This window comes from Primulina huaijiensis, chromosome 12 (assembly GCF_012295235.1).
Source record: "Primulina huaijiensis isolate GDHJ02 chromosome 12, ASM1229523v2, whole genome shotgun sequence".
NCBI classification, from domain to species: Eukaryota; Viridiplantae; Streptophyta; class Magnoliopsida; order Lamiales; family Gesneriaceae; genus Primulina; species Primulina huaijiensis.
Genome location: NC_133317.1, coordinates 18,384,529 through 18,400,469, shown reverse-complemented (window position 1 = coordinate 18,400,469; position 15,941 = coordinate 18,384,529). Strand labels below are relative to the sequence as shown.

The following is a 15,941-nucleotide window of genomic DNA, read 5'->3' as shown; positions in this document are numbered from 1 at the left end:
TGCCATGTACTATATTCGGAGGAGTAAGGGTCTTCTTGGAAAATTTAGAAAATGGGAGAGTTAAAACAAAGATTTGAAAGGATGGGGAGTAAAAAGAAAGTTGAGAAAGGAGATGAAGATTTATTAACAAGTTGCCTCCAGTATAACCGGATCAAAATACAAAATAATTCAACTTTAGTTATACTTTTTATTGCTAAAAAAATGTCAATTTTTATAATTTTCCCTATGTTATGCAAATGTATTCGAGCAATAACACAAAAATATTGCATCAAACATGTTAAAATAAATTTTTTTATTACTTATATTAGGAGAAAATGACTCGAACTAGAATCATGCTGTACAATAAATAATAAAACACGTGTGCTTGTATGAGGTGATTTTCTTTTATTAAAAGATAGAATTAACATTTGAAACTTTTTTGCATATCAAATCTGGCGAGATTGTGACTTCCGACGATTATCAAATGTGAACAAAAAAAAAACCCGTAGACTTTCCGAAGCATCCTTTCAAGAGAGAACGTTCGAATGATGTCAATATCAAGCAAATCATACAGCGATTACGCGTTAACTTTTCTTCCGTGCCATTGGTTTTACGCAGTGATTTTCGATTTGAACTTCATTTTGGAAGAAAAATGTCTCCGGTTTACGACAAGTGGGGGAGACTGGTGGCTGCTGCTAAGCGCAAACAGCAGATTTGGGACCTTTTTCATGCGCAATCGAGTATCAGCACCGCTTCATCAGATTCCAGCTTTAGTTTCCAGTTGAATTCTTCTCTGAATGAAGTGTTTTCTGCTTTTTCGAGTTCGAGTGCTTCTGCTTCATATCAGAAAGAAGATACCGTTTCTGGGTTTATTTCTGTTTCGTGTTTGGGAGATGCAGTTGATCGTGGTGTCGTTGGAAGCAAAGAAATAGATGCAGGGAACCCATCAAGGTGGAATCTTGTAGTTCAGTTTACATTCATCAGTTTGCTTTAAATTTCTGATTTTGATTAAGTTGGTGAAATTTCAAAGACCACATTTTCGAGCTGTGTTTTCGATTTTTCATCTATTATGTGATAAATTTTTGTGTCTTGGCTCTTGATGTGCTTAAGTTGTACCTCGTTTTCCATGTTTGTTTGTTTGCCCTGTAGAATTCCAATGAAGAATCAATCCCCTGTTGTTTCTGGTAACCTTTCTTCCGATAGAAATGTCTCCTCTTTACCTCGTCGAAAAAGAAATTTGAATGTTCAAGTGCCAAAAAGACAGTTTCATAAAGATATTGACTTTTTTCTCGCTCCAAGTAGTTCAGAAAATTATCCAAATCTTAGTCCTAGAAGTCATCGAAGAAATGGAGAAAGCCATTATGATTCACCGTGCAATTGGCCTAACTATGGCAATCAGCAGAGCTTCCCCCTACCTCTTCCTCCCACATCAACTTCAAATTCTCCACCGCCCTTCTCTCATTTGAGTTCAGCCTCAACATCTTCATTGCCACATAGTCCTGGAAGAATGGAAAGTGATATAAGCTCTGTCTCACATTGGAAGAAAGGGGAGTTGATCGGTGGAGGTGAATATGGATATCTTTACTTGGGTTTTAATAGGTGAGGAAATTTGAATCACATGCAACTTTCCATTCTGTTTTGTGCCAACGTTTTCTCCAATGCTATACGATTGTTATATGAATTAAGAATATCATCTTGGTTATAGATTCTTTTGTCTATGCAAGCTTTAATTTCTTGGACATAATGAGAAATTGGAACTCAGTGCAAATGTTGAGGGATCAACAGTTGTCATTTTTTTCCGTGTGGTATATCTGTGTACCACAAATATGGAATCGTAGTGTTTGCGGTGCTATTTAAGAGATTTGAAAATGTTGTTATCATTGGCTAAATATTTTCATAACTACAATTTTTTGATACTTTATAAAGTTATCAAGCCGTTCACTTCATTTATAATAATTATCTGATATTTCTAAAGTTAGTCGCACCTATGGAAATTCCATGTTCAGAACCTCTTTTTGAATTTGATAAGTGGTGCCCCACTGGTTTTAGCAAAACAGGTGAACTGTGTGCCATGAAAGAGGTTTCATGCATAGCTGATAATGCTAAATCGACTCAAACTTTCAAGCAGGTGGTACAAGTGAGTTAATTGTTCTTTAGACCATTCAATCGCAGAGAAAGATTTATTTGTCATATAGGAGTTCTATCTCTATCAGATGCAACTTATTATTTCAATCAAATGCAACTTATTATTTCAGTCATTCTCATATATTTCACATATCATGTTATCATTTTCTGTTTCTTATAGGTGATCCAGCTATTGAGTTGCTTAAAGCATCCAAACATTGTGCAATATTATTATTCTGAAGTGGTTAGTTCTATCATTAATATTTTCTTATTAATTTCTTTTAGGTTTCAGCTTTGCATTAAGACTTTGGATGTATAGTTGTAAGCTTCTGTTATCCAAAGGCATTATATATTTGAAACTAAATATGCCGGCTGATTATAAAAAGCAAATTTGCCAGTTGATATAATACACCTATCATATAAATTTTTTCTTGTCTTTGTCATGAAATTTGGGCAACTGTTGCCAAACAGTATTTGTGAGGTTAATTATATTGTATTTTGTGGANTTTTTTTTTTTTTTTTTTTTTTTTTTTTTTTTTTTTTTTTAATTCTATTGGTATTGTATTTTATTACTACAATCAGGTGCATGATAAATTCTATATATATCTGGAATATGTATCTGGAGGTTCCATGGATAAGATTCTAAAGCAATATGGAAATTTAGGAGAATCAGCCATCCACCGTTACACTAAGCAAATCTTAGCAGGACTTGCATATTTACATGCTAAACATACTGTGCATAGGTAAATCTAACATCCTTCTTTCTCAGTTTTTTGCCTATAATTTTGGTTTGATTCATTCATTAGTTAGTAAACATTCATTATCATCCATAAATCTTTGTGCTTTTTCATTTGGAAGAAACATTAAAGGGGCCACCATACTTGTGGACCCAAATGGCTGTGTTAAGCTTGCTGATTTTGGCATGGCGCAACATGGAAGCCAGGTAATTTTTTGTGCTTAGGTTGTCTTATTTTCGAATAAACTTAACCAATGCACAACATGGCAGATTAATTATGATCAAATTTGTTGGTAAAATGAGTAAGGATTGGTGGAAAATGTTCAAATGATTATTATTCCAAAGGCAAACGCCTGTAAATAGAAGTCAAATTATATGCACAAGGAAAGAAAGATGGAAAGTAAGACTAATGAGGAATCCTCTGATCAATCAGCGCTTTTGTAACGACCATGGGCTATCCTGAGCTTGGGCTCCCTCGGGGCCTTGTCCCGTCTTGGGTTCCCACTGGGCCTTTTCCTTCACGGGCTTTCTCATGCGTCATTACTCATAGAACTTCTCCAGCCCAGGCACTGGAGCTTTTACCTTCCCAGGATTAGAAACCAAGACCTCCTGACTTATATAGGTCCTGGACTTATATAGGTCTTGGCAGCAATCCTGGTACCAATTGAGCTGCGCCTTTTTTGGTAACGACCATGGGCTATCCCGATCTTGGGCTCCCTCGGGGGCCTTGTCCCGTCTTGGGTTCCCACTGGGGCCTTTTCCCTTACGGGTTTTCCCATGCGTTATTACTCATAGAACTTCTCCAGCCCAGACACTGGAGCTTTTACTTTCCCAGGATTAAAACCCAAGACCTCCTGGACTTATATAGATCTTGGCAGCAATCCTGGTACCATTAATCGTTTAACTCATCGTTCGTTCCAAACTAGATCCAATTTTTCCATTTTTTTGATTCCTTAGAATTTTGTTTTCTTGCTCCCGTCGCTGTCTCGGCTGTGCTACCGGAAGCTCTGGGATTAATGGTACCAGGATTGCTGCCAATACCTATATTAGTCCAGGTGATCTTGGGTTCTAATCTTGGGAAGGTAAAAGCTCCAGTGTCTGAGCTGGAAAAGTTCTATGATTAATGACGCATGGGAAAGCCTGTGAGGGAAAAGGCCCCAGTGGGAACCCAAGACGGGACAAGGCCCCCGAGGGAGCCCAAGAAGATCGGGATAGCCCATGGTCGTTACAACGTTTACCATGAATTTTCCAGTATGACATGGTTCTTTACATTGTGGCTTTCCATGCTGGCTTCCATGTGATTCAATGGTTTTTTTGTTACAAAAGCGGAACTTTGATAATGTGCTGCAAGGTTGGGTAGGTGGGGTCCATAGTGACAGCTTTTTTATTTTCCTCACACCGACCTTCAGCAAAGACTTCTCTGGTGGTTGGTAGTGCTGTCCACACTTCATCAAGATTCTTGTTTAACCTTTGTGAAAAATCACACTGTGAATTTGAACTACCCTTGAGTGCTTGATTGCATCCACCCTTGCAGTGCCAGTTGTCGTCATAAATTGAATATATCTGCTGCCATAATTCCATTAGAGTGCTGCAGTGTTTAGTTTACTCTCATGTATCCTTGTTTTGTATCTCAAGACTTTGATTTGGAAACCTTCGTTCTGCAGCCGTATCCCAAATCTCTTTTGTTGTTTGCAAAAGAGAGAGTATGCTTAATGTTGTTCCCCATCAAATTTAACAACCAAGCCATCACAATAGAATTTCTCCATCCCAATGTAAACAGTGTGGATGAAATGTCCACTACTTGTTTTTCTTAAAAATTACTAGAATTTTTTTTTCTTTCTAATTCATTCGGCTGAAACACTAAGCATTTAAAATATGAATATTTTGCACCATTTAAAAATAAACTAACTAACTATTGTTTGAAAATCCAAAAGAAAATAATTCAAAGCATAAAACCGTAAAACGTCAACCAACCTAAACTAACATTATTTCAAAAATAAACCCAACTCTAACATCCTCTCAAAAATCTCTCAAAAGCATCATAAGTCGTAAAAATCTTTAAGTAATCATAAATCATAAACTTATTTTATTTGCGAAAAACTAGCGATTGTCCTCGGGTTGTGTACACCTTCAGTCCAACAAGATCAACCATCAAAACCTCTATTAACATCAATCTAATGCTCACCTGCATCGATCACACCTAGTGAGTCTATTGACTCAGCAAACCTTAACCATGATAGCAAGTAATACATATACATTCACAAGCAACAATGAAAATACTTTTAAAAAAATAGCTTTTCATGAACATAAACTTTAACGTTTTCCTTTCAATATATCATATCATATTTCCTTTCATCATATATGTATACGTTTCTTTTTTATCGAATTCAGATCCTCAATTGTGACTTTCGTATTAGCTGAAGGTCGATGGATCCATCTACGTATTACCACGGTACCGGGTGGCGGGAACATCGGCGATACTCACCCGTCAAGTGAGTCTTGACCTTACATATCATCGTATCATCATATTAGTCACAATCAATTCTTCTCCTTCAACTTTTCATATTTGCATCACTTATAAAAATTCATGTACATATAAATTATTTTTATTTTAAACCAAGCATGCAACATGTCTTCTAACATTAACATTTTATTATAAAATTCCATAAACATTTAAAATAAATGTTTTAACATTTATTATAGCTGAGGGCACTGCCGGGATGTCTAACATTTTTCAGGTGTAAAATGATCGTTTTGCCCCTGAAACCCTAATTTTCCCAATTTATCTTTAGACCTTATAACGAAAACCCAAATCATTCCAAACTTAACATAGCACCTTAAAATATGCCCATAAATATTTATTAGACGTAAACATAATCTTCTCGACTAATTTCCTAATTCATTTTTAAACTTAGACGTACATCTTGGTTTTGACTCGTATGGCTCGAAATTTAACCAAACTTTCCCAAATTTGAACCAAATCTTATTAACACCTAACTAAACCATACACAACCCAATTCAAGCCCACTAAACCCTTGGACCAGCCTAGGACACCTACTGAACCCTTTGCCTATATTTTCGAAACCCTAGCTCATATTGCCATGCAAGCTTCGACCCTAGCCCTCAAGCGACCCGACCAGACCCTAGTTGACCACCCTAGGACCCTACTGGACCCTTATGGACCCTACTGGACCGAGCTTGAGAAGACTAAAACCCACAGCCCCTCAAACCCGTCCTAAACGCGCGGCTTCCCCCCTTGTCTCACGCGATCACTTAGCCCTTCGAACCTAGCATCATGCAGCCTACCTAGGATCATGGCTCAGCCCTCTTGAGACCCCTGGACGAGCCCTAACAGCAGCTAGCAGCCGTCTGCACCTAGGAAGCGAAAACCGAAACCCTAGCCCATGAACCTCCAAATTTTCGTTCAACTTTATTGCCTCCTTCTTTACCCCTTACCTATGCATCTAGGGACCATTAAACATGTGGAAAAACATCACTTCAAGTATCCCTACCATGGCAGCCCCTTTGTAGATTATTAGGAAGAGTTTTTTAAAAAAAGAAAACTCTACTTTTATGCATATGAAGCCATAAAAACGAAAATAAACATAGTGCATCATATTTTTCATGCAAGAATAATCAAATATACATAATATGGTGTGAAAGATGTTTGAAGGAAGATTAAGACGTGCATTTGCGTTTATTACGCACGAAAAATGGCTTGTGATGCGAGGAACGTTGGCGGAGATGGTTCCTCAAAATTGAATGACTTTCCTTCCAAAACTTTCGTGTGGTGTGTGCTTCTTGGCTGATGGAGAGAGTTTTTGTGCTTGTGTGTCTGGTGTGCGTGAGTTACAAAACTTTTTGGTTAGGGTTTGAAGGCTTAAAGTTTGATATATAACACAAGGTGCAAGCTTGGGCCTATTAACCTAGTATAATAGGCTCATTAGGCCCATTAGTTAATATTTAAAATATTTTATTTTGGAAAGGTTGTGAAAATATTAGCTGAGTTCTCAAAAAGTTCATATTTTCTTCGAATACCGAATACCGTTTAAAAATACCTCGGCGTGTAACAATACCTCAAAACACCTCATTTTCGAAAATTCCATTTAAAATAGACCACACATTAAACAATTAAAAATAATTATTTAATAAAATATTTTTTCTCATATGGTCCTCGGTCTACGTTCCTCGATCGCGTCTCGAATAGCCTTTAAAGCATAGTTTGATGTATTCATGTAGAAAGGTACATTTTAAACATGCAAACATGCACACCCTATTAAATTTATGCAATTAAAACCATTTAATTAGTCATTTTCCATTTTAACTAGATTTGCATGCAGTTAGGTTACGTTATCATATTTTGGACCTTACAATTCCTCCCTCTCTTAAATGAAATTTCGTCCTCGAATTTAAAACTTACCGAATAACTCCGGGTAGCGACTCTTCATGTCCCTCTCGGTTTCCCAAGTAGCTTCTTTCTACGAGTGATTTAGCAACTTGACTTTGACCATTTGTATAACCTTATTTCGGAGTCTTCTTTCTCGGCTATCCAGAATTTGTATAGGTCTTTCCTCGTATGACATATTCAGAGTCAACTACAGAGGCTCATAATTTAGTATGTGTGAGGGGTTCGATATGTATTTATGCAGCATCGAGATATGAAACACATTATGTACTCCAGCTAACGTCGGTGGCAATGCCACTCTATAAGTTAATTTTCCAATCTTCTCCAAAATTTCAAATGGTCCTATGAACCTCGAACTGAGTTTGACTTTCTTGCCAAATCTCATAACACCATTCATGGGTGCTACTTTCATGAATACGTGATCACCCACTACAAACTCTAGTTTTCTTCTTCGCTTGTCGGCGTAGCTCTTTTGTCGGTTTTGTGCAGTCTTCATCCTATCTCGGATTTTGACTATTAGCTCTGCTGTTTGCTTGATAAAGTCCGGACCAAATTCCCCTATTTCACCAACCTCGTCCCAATGTATGTGTGATCTACACTTCCTTCCATAAAGTGCCTCGTAAGGTGCCGTTCCTATAGAAGATTGGTAGCTATTGTTATAGGTGAACTCCACTAGAGGTAACTTCGGTTCCCAACTTCATGTGAAATCAATCACACAAGCTCGGAGTAGATCCTCCAAAATTTGAATCACCCTTTCAGACTGTCCATCGGTTTGAGGATGAAATGTTGTACTGAATAACAATTTCGTCCCCATCGCTGCATGTAGACTCTTCCAGAAAGACTGTGAACCTCGGGTCTCAGTCAGAAACAATGGACACTGAAATCCCATGCAGTCGGACTATCTGTTGAATATACAGCTCTGCGTACTGTGTCATGGTGAATGTCGTCTTGATAGGTAGAAAATGCGCTGATTTGGTAAAACGACCAACTATCACCCAAATGACATTGAAATCTCTAATAGTCTTCGGCAGTCTCACAACAAAATCCATAGTAATATTTTCCCATTTCCACTCGAGAATAGGAAGTGGCTTAACCCTTCCCAGCTGACCGTTGATGCTCAGCCTTAACTTGCTGGCATGTCAAACACTCGGTCACAAAATGCAAGATGTCTTGTTTCGTGCCGGCCACCAATACAACAACTGTAGATTCTTGTACATCTTCGTACTTCCAGGATGAATGGAGTACGGGGTATTGTGAGCTTCCTTCGTAATAACCTTTCGTAGGGAATTGCCACTAGGAACCCATAGTCGATCTTGATATCGAACCATGCCATCTTCTTCAGAATACAGCTTCCGACCCTTAGCTTCATCTCTCTGTTTCCATTTTTGTAATTACTCATCAGAAGACCGACCTTCTCGAATTCTATCCCTCAGAGTCGACTGGACTGTCATAGTAGCAAGAAGCCCCTAGCATAAACTGCGACCTCGAATCGCTGAATCTCGGACTGCAATGGCCTCTGAAGTGATAATTGAGTAATAACTGCTGTCTTTCTACTCAAAGCATCCGCAACTACATTAGCTTTTCCCGAATGGTAGCAAATATCGCAGTCGTAGTCCTTTACCAACTCTAACAATCTTCGTTGCCTCATATTCAACTATTTTTGGGTGAAGAATTACTTCAAGCTTTTATGGTCGGTGAAAATTTTGCACTTCTCCCCATATAAGTAATGTCTCCAAATTTTCAATGCAAACACTACTGCTGCAAGCTCTAGGTCGTGAGTCGGGTAATTCTTCTCATGAACATTCAACTGTCTAGACGCATAAGCTATAATTCGGTCATTTTGCATTAAAACTGAGCCTAAACCAAGTTTTGAAGCGTCCATATAGAGAACATGTTCTCCTTGCCCCGATGACATTGACAGAACTGGTGCTGAAGTCAAGGTTTGCATTCTTCTAAGCGGTCAAGGGTACCGCAATAGATGAGAATCCTTGAATGAACTTCCGATAGTGGCTAGCTAGACCCAAGAAACTACGGATCTCGGTTACGTTCTTTGGTGCTGGCCACTCTCTAACTGCCTCGACTTTGCTTGGATTAACTTCAACTCCATCTTTAGAAATAATGTGGCCTAAGAACTCTACTCTCTCGAGCCAAAACTGACACTTGCTGAACTTAGCATATAACTTTCTATCTTGCAACAATTGTAGAGTCGTTCTCAAGTGCTGACTATGCTCATCTCGGCTGTTTGAGTAAATCAGAATGTCATCAATGGAGACTATGATGAATTGATCCAGATACGGCTGAAATACGCGATTCATGATATCCATGAAGATCCCTGGCGCATTGGTCAACCCAAATGGCATGACCATAAACTCGTAGTGCCCATATCGAGTCCTAAAAGTCGTCTTGTAAACATCGGACTCTTTCACTTTCAACTGATGGTATCCCGAACGAAGATGTATCTTCGAGAAAATCGATGCTCCTTGCAATTGATCAAATAAGTCTTCAATTCTAGGCTAGGGATACTTATTCTTGATGGTGACTCTATTCAGTCCTCGATAATCAATGCAGAGTCGCATACTACCATCCTTTTTCTTCGCGAATAATACCAGTGCGCCCCATGGAGAACAACTAGGGCGAATAAAACCCTTATCCAGCAATTCTTGAATTTGATCCTTTAGCTCTTCATCTCGGCGGGTGCTAGACGATAGGGTGCCTTAGAAATTGGCACAGTGACCGACATCAACTCAATAGGAAATTCCACTTCTTGGTCCGGTGGAATGCTAGAAACGTCCTCAGAAAAAACACTAGGAAAGTCTCTGACGATCTCAACATCCTCTAGCTTCTGACTGACATGAATGGGTGATGACGTAAAACATGCTAGAAAAGCTTGGCAGCCTCACTTCATAAGTTTCCTCGCACACATGCAAGAGATACTGTGCTGCATTTGCTTGTTCTTCGCTGCCTCAAACACAAAAGATTTCCCGCTGGGTGGTCAAATAGACACTAACATCTGCCGAAAATCTATCGAAGCTACATTCAATGATAACCAATCCATGCCAAGTATGATGCCGAATTCATGCATTGGGAGTACGATAAGATCTGCCCGAACCACATCTTTTGCAAACGAAGTTCCAGATTCTTCATAATGCTCGAAGTGACCATTTGATCACCGGAAGGAATAGAAACTTTGAAGCCCAATCCCATATCCTCGGGTATAATATTTAGTCGCTTGACGAATGTCTCGGATATGAATGAGTGTGTAGCTCCCAGCTCCAGCAATGCGTAGGTAGCTACACCTAGAATGAATATCCTTCCTGCGACGAATACACCGTCAAATCTATTCGTTTTGAAACTTAAGGAATTTCTATAACTATTTTCCCAAAATTTTTTGAAAATTACATGCTTGGACCCTAATTTTTCCCGAAAAAACTGCATTTTAGCCCCATCAATTTCGAAAATTGTATTTTAACTCTTTTTTTGGCAAATGGCATTTCCAACCCTCGAGAATTTCGAATTCTACAATTTGGGTCCTAAACTTTCGGAAATTGTTGATTTAACCCTTAGGATTTCGGAAATTGCGAAACAGTCCCTAATTACCTAAGATTTACAAAACAGCCCCTAGACTTTTAAAATTTGCAATTTAGTCCTTGAATTTCGAAAATCCCATATTCATCCTAGTATTTTCGGTTTATCTCAATTTCAGTCCTTGGACTCTGTTGCGTTATTTTCCCGCTCGCAAGCGCACGATTGTCAAGTTTTAATATATGTGAGTGAAGTATCGTTCCCAGAGCAGTGTGAATGTAAAAATATTTCAATGTTGGTAATTAAAATAGTCACGACTTTATCTAGAAAAATCAATAAACGGTTTGGTTTGCTTGAACAAATTAATTGCAAATGAATATTAATATAATCACCGAATCGAGAGAAAATCCATGAGAAAAAATATTTAGAGGAGTGAATTAGAAATATACATTTTAAACATGCAAACACGCACACCCTATTAAATGTATGCAATTAAAACCATTTAATTAGTCATTTTACATTTTCCATAAATTTGCTTGCAGTTAGGTTACGTCATCATATTTTAGACCTAATAGTGGAATCTGGTCCTGTGTTAGATTAGCATCAGACCAACTTTAACTTTTCTCTTCTACCCACGACGCACAATGTGGTCGTACATGATAACTTTATCCATGAGGTTGTGTTATGTAATTTGAAGAGTAAAATTTTCTGAAATTGGTTGAGTTGTATTAGAATTCATTGCTGAAGCAGTAGTGAAACTTGTGCTGGAATGTATTGTTAATGATGAAGCAAACATGGCAAGGAAAAATTTTGGAAGGATGGAAAAAAATCAACCCAAATTAAGGCCGTGGTATAAAGAAGAATTGGTAGAAGAATACTGGAATGGATATTATTCCTCGGCCAAAATCCTATAAATAGATGTCATGGTATATACAAAAGGAAAGAAAGAACGAATGAAAAGTTAGGCTAATTGGGAATAAATGGAGAGTAATGGTCTATACCTACTCGAACTAATCAGGAAATCAATTAAAAAAGATGACAGAGAATAATACAACTGTTGAATTATCGTTTTTCTCGTGTCCAAATCGCAGCGGAAGTTTTACCTTTATATGGACACTCGTATGGTTTAAACATTCATAGGATGTTTAGTAAATTTACCTTTAATGAAATTTCACTTGGCACCAACTACTCCGGTATTAGCGGACGTAGCTCTTCTTGTAAATTTCTACGAACTTTCTTTAAGTACTCCTTTCTTCGATCTCCTAATCCGGTCCACGATTGGATTACATGTTCCTATTCTAACTTGCACTAGAAAGTACAGAAGATATTTTCACGTTGGAGAGCAAAACTGAGAGGCGGCTCAAGACCCTGAAAAACTATTCATGGTGGCCGAAAATTGAGAGAAGAAAAGGGAGAGATTTTCGAAAAATGTTGTGGCTTAGAGGAAAGGTTATCACCTTATTACCTTAATACAAAACCCTTAACCTAGTTGCCATAATTTTGGATTTAGGTTCCTTAATTAAATTTAATGGACTTTGTTAATTAATTGGACTAATCCAACTAGTTTAATTAATTATATTAAAGTCCATTAAGAACTTTAATTATTTAGTATTTTGGACTTGCACTCCTCCAAGCACATTAAACATACTTCCTACTATATTTAATTTAATATTTAATAAATCCAACTTTTGATTTTAATAATTTAAATCATCAAGTTTTATAAATTCAACTCCTTGAATTTATTCTCTCTAAATTTTAAATATCATAAATTTAACTTCTTGAATTTACTATCTTATTAATTCAACTCCTTGAATTTATTTTCTTAAAATTTAATTATAAAAAATTCAACCCCTTGAATTTACTATATCATAATTTTATAGATATAAATTCATCTCATTGAATTTATTCTCTCAAAATTTAATTATTATAAATTCAACTCCCTGAATTTACTATATCATAACTTTATATAAATTCAACTTCTTTATTTTATTCTCTCAAAGGTAGAACAATATGATCCAGTACTTGTGTGACCCTTAATTATTATAAATTCAACTCCCTGAATTTACTATATCATAACTTTATATAAATTCAACTTCTTTATTTTATTCTCTCAAAGGTAGAACAATATGATCCAGTACTTGTGTGACCCTCAATGGTCCAGGGATACAGCTAGCTGTTGGTTCACAACTCATTGTGATTCGGGATATTCTTCTTTATTTGGGCTTACCCTAATTTTCCCCATTCCATGCACCAACATTTTATCATAAGAATGTTAGAAATCATTTTCTGATAAAACCCATCGAATCATGGTAAGAGCGTCCAGTAGCATCGCCTCATGATTCCCTATGTATCACTGATAGTGCCTGCAAGAACCGATCGGTTATCATTTAACAGTAAGGTCCCTTCATCTCATATATCACGATCGAATCTGCAACCATTGGTTCATCGAGGGTTGTATATTAGATTTGATAGCTATGTGATACAATCATGAAATATTCATAGTGTCGTCGCATGCACAATTAGAGAATTCTTTCCCTAATGTACATCTCACACTCTGGCAAGAGATTTCATGCACTACTATTTTGTTAGATCACATTGGATATCCACACCCGTAGGTGAGCGGTGAATCCCTCGACTACAATGCACTGGCTCTTACACATTTCGCAATTACACCCAACCTTGCCACCTTGTGACCTCGCAGAGTCGGTAAACGAGTCAAAGCACAATCCTAGTATGTAGAGTCTCAGTGTTGTCCCGGGTTGCAACCACGGAGTTTTCCTCTCGATGAATGATAATCACTCGGAAAGTCCGAGGGAGGGTTGTTCGGTACAATCATCGTATGATTACCCATCTGCATAATTGTACGTCTTTATACCCTTACCATGAAACATGGTACACAACATCACAGATGCTAGTCTCAAGCTCAATCGGCCTCGATCTTTATTTTAGGCTGCTGAATCTACTAGAAACGAATTTAGAATATACAGTGTTTACAAATGAGTTTCAAGGTCGAATTACGATTCATTTGTATTAAAGTATAATCGAGGACTTTATCTATACTGATTACTTGGGTATACAGATAAAGTAAAATGAAACCATAAAAAGTTAAGTTATATTAAAATAAAGATTGTTTATTACACTTGAGTCAATAAATTCTCAAGCCAACCGTTGGCTTGCAGAGCATCTACTTTAACATGAACAACAGTTGAATTATAGAATTTGTTGATGTATACAGTGTCATAATAAGTATACTGACCCTTGGTGAATCGAAAAGGTCCTTGGCTGTTTCATATTTCATATCAGACACAAAGTTATGGTTTTGCGTTGTATTTTTTTTTTCCACATTTTTTTCTTTATTTCTCAAGCGGTTTTGCAGATTGCTAGTCAATCCATTCCATTATTGCACAAAGATAACCTATATTGGATGGCACCTGAGGTTAGTTATTGTTATCTCAAGCCTTTATGGTTCTGATTTTTTCCCAGATGCATAATTCCTTTTTTGTTGTTCAATAGGTCATAAGGAATTCAAATGTATGCAATCAAGCAGTTGATATATGGAGTCTTGGATGCACGGTTGTGGAGATGGCAACCTCAAAACCACCTTGGAGCCAGTATGGAGAAGTACTGAAATTACCGGAACTGCCATTCGTTTCCTCTTGTATCTGATTAATATCTGACAAATTTTATCTACTTTCTGCGCTGAAGGCTGTGGCCATGTTCAAGATTGTGAACAGTAAAGAACTTCCAGTGATCCCCAATTATCTCTCGGATGAATGCAAAGATTTCATAAGGCAATGTTTGCAGTGGAATCCCTTGCAACGTCCAACGGCTGCTCAGCTTTTGGAGCACCCGTTTTTAATGAAAAGTGGTGTATCCCCAGAAAACCAAGTACTAAATTCTACGTTGTCAGATCACATTGCAGTGGCAAGTGCTCTAATATCCTTGGTATTTAACCAGTTTTCTCCCCATCATCATTGTGATCCAGAAAATTTGAGTTCTGTTGGCTTGTTGAGAGTTTATTCAGTAAATTTATCTTGGGCATGCAAATAAAAACCAGGAAATCTGTGTATGTGTTGATATATGATGGGGTTGTTTGCATGCTTCTTTTTTTCATGAGTGCAAACGGAATCCTGAGTTCATAAAGTCGAACTTTTATATGCTTTGTGAATTTTGAATTATTTGTGCAGTAAGCACGCGGTAGCGTATGATCTGTCAACCTTTATTTAATTATGTTGTTTTTGGAAGCTTGGCTAAGTAATAAGACATGATCTTTGTTTTATTAAATATGTTTATGAGTAATTTACAGGGCATTGAACATGTGAAAACTCCACACCAGTTGGACTCACAGAGTCTTGCCATGCGTACCTCTGCCGTATCAAAATCTACTTCTGATTCTAGGTATCTCTCACACAATTTTCTTTACAGTGTGCTATCTGATTCTTTTTTAACTCATTTTCCTAGTGATATTTGCATGGCAAGGAACATTTCAAGCCTGGGCTCTCCAGTTGAGACTCCTCTTCAACATCCAAGATCGCCTCAACACCTGAAAGCGACGTTACCCTCATCAACCAAATCTACCTCTCGTGCATCATCTGGCTCTTCCACTCCTATAACTGGTGGATCCAGTGGTGCCATCCAATATCGACATCTCAATCAATTCATGTTGCCTCAAGATCCAAAATGCCCAACCAGTCCTCCTGGCAGTGGCCTAGCTTACTGGGATCCCAACATTCTCCATCGTGTGCATCCGGCATCTCATGCTTTCAGGGAACCCGAATCAAATACCCAATATGCTCCAGGGAAGCAGTTGGGAAGGTCGTCCCTGTTAATGGAGAAATTTTTGATGGGCAGTTAATGTTGAGCCAGCGTGTCTCTAAGCAAACTAGCAGGCTCCTTAGTTAGGATCTTGTGAAATTGAAAAGTGTATGCATCTGTGTATGTACATATATGTGTATGTACATATATATATATATTCACACGCTATTTTTTTTATTTATTCAATAAAATCAGATTCATATATCAAAAGAATGTACAAATATGTTAGGGCATATCTAACCGAGTAGGTCTCTTGTGAGACGGTCTCATGAATTTTATCTGTGAGACGGGTCAACCTTACCGATATTCACAATAAAAAGTAATACTCTTAGCATAAAAAATAATACTTTTTCATGGATG

The 15,941-nt window shown here is 37.5% G+C and overlaps 1 pseudogene; it reads left to right on the top strand.

The window, feature by feature from the left end:
* Positions 1-418: 418 nt before the first annotated feature.
* On the top strand, positions 419-15,741 carry LOC140989834 (mitogen-activated protein kinase kinase kinase YODA-like; annotated as a pseudogene).
* The last annotated feature ends 200 nt before the right edge of the window (positions 15,742-15,941 follow it).